This window comes from Miniopterus schreibersii (assembly GCF_964146895.1).
Source record: "Miniopterus schreibersii genome assembly, chromosome: 14".
Taxonomy (NCBI): Eukaryota; Metazoa; Chordata; class Mammalia; order Chiroptera; family Miniopteridae; genus Miniopterus; species Miniopterus schreibersii.
Genome location: NC_138114.1, coordinates 35,330,648 through 35,334,979, shown reverse-complemented (window position 1 = coordinate 35,334,979; position 4,332 = coordinate 35,330,648). Strand labels below are relative to the sequence as shown.

Genomic DNA, 4,332 nt, shown 5'->3' with positions numbered 1-4,332 from the left:
TTCCTCCAAGCCCCATCGCATCTGGCAACCGCCAAAATGTTCTCAGTATCTATGAGTCTGTTTCAGTTCTGCTTGTTCATTTATTTTGTTCTTTAAATTCCACATATAAGTGAAATCATCTGGCATTTGTCTTTCTCTGTGTGGGCCCTTTAAGAGGAACACCTGGGACTCCAGCAGCCATCCGTCTCACTAGGCCACAACCCATTGGTTTTTACAGCTGGAAGTTATGGGAACTTCTCTTCCTGGCACTGGAACTTTGGGCTGGGGGCCTCATCAGGGGCTGGGACCCCTGGCTCCTCAGGGAGACCTCTGCAGCTGAGATATCGCTCCTGATTTTTTTTAAAAAAATATGTTTTTATTGATTTCAGAGAGAAGTAGGGGGAGGGAGAGAGAGAGAGAGAGAGAAAAACATCAATGATGAGAGTCATTGATTGGCTGCCTTCTGCATGCCCCCCACTGGGGATTGAGCCCGAAACCTGAGCATGTGCCCCAACTGGAATCGAACTGTGATTTCCTGGATGGTAAGTCTATGCTCAACCGCTGAACCACGCCTGCCGGCCTCTCTCCTGATATTTAACGGCCACACATTGGTGTAGGACCAGCCCTTTCCCCGTCTCCTCTCTTCCTTCCAGTCTGGTGTGGCTTCTTCTTTATATCCTTCGTTATAGGACTTCTGTTCAGTTAGATCTTAGGCGGTTCTGAATGATGGTTGTTGAGTAGTTTAATTGTAACTTTGATGTGGTTGTGGGAATTTTTGAGTAGAGCATTTACCTACACTTCCATCTTGACTGGAAGCACCAGCACTAAGCTTCTGAAGCAGCAGCAGTTTGACCTTCAGGGCTGGTAAAGACAGAAAGTACTTGAGAAGTTCCATTTTTGTACAAATCCAGGTACATTTCTTTAATCTTTCTACTTGCTCAATACATTCTTTTTAAATTATAGAGCTAGGTTTTAAAGTTTTATGCACTATTTAATATACGATAAATATTTCACCAGTACAAAGGGTGTACTATGAATAATGAAATCTTTTTTCTCTTTCCCCAAACCCACTTCTCAAAGGCAATCCCTGTAAACAGTTTTTGCTCTGAACTTTTCTGGTGGTTGCCATTATACCCTTACACACTCTTAGGTCTCTAGTTAATGATTTATCAACTTTAAATGATTTATTTTATTCTGCTTTGGAAGATGAAGAATTTTAGTGCCTTTTACCACCTCCTACTTTTCCTTGTTTCTGTCGTGTATTCTCGATCAACTGGTTTCTGGACAAGGTGGAAGCATGTTTGACTTTTGAATAATAATGATTGCCTTTTGTCAGGTCCTTATTCTTGCCAGAAAGGTAATGTGCTACCACATGATATATGATAATTTCATTAATCTTCATGTCCATGTTAGTAAGTAGGCACTACTTCCATTTTACAGATAAAGAAATTGAGGTTTTGGCTAGTTATGTAACTTGCTCAAAGTCCTGTAGTTCATAACTGGCATAGCTAGATTTAACCTGGACTCACTAGCACTCTAGTGCACATTCTTAATCACTACCGCCCTGGAACAACAAATGCCTTAAGCCCAACCTAGTTCGTTCAAGGTAAGCATTTCCTTCTTCCTGCAAGTTGTTTATGTGTATGTGTGTATGTGTGTGTATCCACTTTTATATGACAATGATATCTTAAAGAATGGGAGAGGGGAAATGGAAGGTTATACAGTTCATCGTAGATACATTTGCTATTTTGTTCGAGACAGTCTTTTAATCTTTTTTTCCTTATTATTTTTTTTAAATATATCTTTATTGATTTCAGAGAGAGGAAAGAAGAGGGAGAGAGAAATAGAAACACCAATGATGAGAGAATCGTTGATCGGCTGCCTCCTGCACACCCCTGACTGGGGACCAAAGAGCCTGCAACCCGGGCATGTGCCCTGACCGGGAATCTAACCCTGATCGCCTGGATCTTAGGTCAACACTCAACCACTGAGCCATGCCCGGCCGGGCTCTTTATTCTTTTAAAGAGATTAAAAACTGAGGGAAAACATTTTTTATAGATACTCAAATATTTACCATTCTGGCACTCTTCATTCCTTTGTGCAGATATAAGTGTCTGTGTGGTATTATTTTCATTTAGCCTGAGAAACTTTTAAAAACGTTTCTTGTGGCCTGACCAGGTGTGGCTCAGAGGTTGAGCATTGACCTAGAATCTGGGAGATCATGGTTCAATTCCTGGCCAGGGCACATGCCCAGGTTGCAGGCTCGATCCCCAGTTGGGGGCATGCAGGAGGCAGCCGATCAGTGATGACTCTTTCATCATTGATGTTTCTATCTCTCTCTCTCCCTCTCCCTTCCTCTCTCTGAAATCAATAAAGATATATTTAAAAAACAAAACAAAACATTTCTTGTGGAGTAGATCTGCTGGCAACTAATTCTCTCAATCTTTGTCTGAAACAGGTCTTTACTTCTCTTTTGTGTTTGAGATATATATATATATATATGTGTGTGTGTGTGTGTGTGTGTGTGTGTATTTTAATTTATTACATTGTATTCTCTGAAGATTGTGATTTTTTAAAATTTCTTTTGAATTTGAGACAATAAATGTTCAGACTGTAGTCAAGTTTCAGCTTATAATGTTTTACTATCATTTAGATATTTTCCTCCCAAAGAAAAAATTTATAGCATAAAAATTCAGGTATCAGAAAGACTCAAAAGGCTGTTTTTCACTTTGTTCAAGTTTTGTTTCCAGGCATTAAGTGTGTCATACAGTTGTTGCCATTGCTGTTTTCCAAATGTCCGATGTGTGCTATGACTGACAACTACTTTTCTCTGGGTCTGATCAATTTTATAGTAGACCATTTTTGTTTTCACTGCATCAATAACAAATGCTTCAACATCATCAGCTCCAATCTGAAGTTCCAAGTGAATTTATGAAGTCTTTATTTTTCTGATAAAACTTGACATATGATGCCAGTTTAGCACTCACAAAAATGGTTAAAAGGTCATGAATAAGCTCACCTTCCAAAAACTTGACTGGTTTTAAAGTAAGAAGATGGCCAAAAAGAAATGCATTTGGATCTTTCAATGCTCGTACAATACACCTGTGGGCATCAACTCGAGCCTGGGAAGTATTGTCCTCTGTGTAATTTCCTAGCAATTCAACCATGACTTTTGAAGTGGCATCGCTTTTCTTACAATCCACAAGTGCCTCATAAAGTAGCCTTAAAAGGGGGGGTGTGTTTTCCGTGGTGAGGTTCCAGTCAGAAATCCATTTTCTAACCTGATCTAGCTCAGTTGGAATATATTGGTTAGCCCTGCAGGATGCTGCCCTTTAATGAGGCTGCAATATACTGTATATCTTACAGGAGTACTCTTATCCATCCCATGGAAAAGGTTGCTTACCAACTGCAGTCTCAGAGATGGGTGTTCACCTTCCCGAAACTTGACCAGTTTTTCACAGAGGTTTTCAATCAGAGCTTCTTGCTTTTCTGGTTTCAAGATCAACAGGAGGGATATCACGCTGTTCATCACACTTCCAACATCTTTATCATCTTCCTTTAGACATACATCACAGGCTTCAATAATTTGAGCTAAATCTACATGAAGTCCACCTTCTGAGTTCTTTTCTGAAACTTCAGCTCCTTTAGTTTTCAGATAAGCTCCAAGCTCAGCAGCCTGGTCTTCCTCACTGATGCTGATGAAGGCCGGGACACTCATGGTGAAGGCCGGGGCACGGTGGACGCTCTGCTCGCTAACCACACCAACTGGAAAAGGCTTTGAGAGATATTTTTATTGGATATACAATTATAGGTTGATAGTTTTTCTTTCAACCCTTTAAAGATCTTGTTTCATTTTCTTCTGGCTAGTATTGTCTCTGAGGAGAGGTCAGTGATTTTCTTATCTATGTTGCCTTGTTTTCTCTGGAAACTTTATCATTGATTTTTATCGGTATGCGTTGATGTAATTTATAGTTTCCTCTGTGTTTATCCTGCTTGAAGATGACTTTGCTTCTTGGATCTCTGAGTTGATATTTTCATCAAATATGGAAAAATTAGCAGCCATTACTTCCTCAAATATTTTCTCTGTCTCCCCTACTGTACTACGTCTTTAATTTTCGAGGCTCCAATTATACAAATGTTAGACTGCTTGATTTTGTTTCACAGATCTCTGATACTCTTAATTGTTAATTCTTCTTTCTCTGTGCCTTTGGATAATTTCCATTTCCTGTTTTCAAATCCACTTGCCTTTCTTCTGTAGTGTCTAATTTGCTGTCAAGCCTATCCAATTAATTTTTCATTTCAGGTATTATATTTTTAATTTTAGAAGTTCCATTTGGATCTTTTTCATAGTTT

The 4,332-nt window shown here is 39.4% G+C and overlaps 1 pseudogene across 1 annotated transcript; it reads right to left on the bottom strand.

The window, feature by feature from the left end:
* Positions 1-2,596: 2,596 nt before the first annotated feature.
* LOC308567019 (eukaryotic translation initiation factor 3 subunit M pseudogene) lies at positions 2,597-3,725 on the bottom strand (annotated as a pseudogene). The gene has a single exon. The product of its transcript is annotated as a eukaryotic translation initiation factor 3 subunit M pseudogene (transcript).
* Positions 3,726-4,332: the final 607 nt, after the last annotated feature.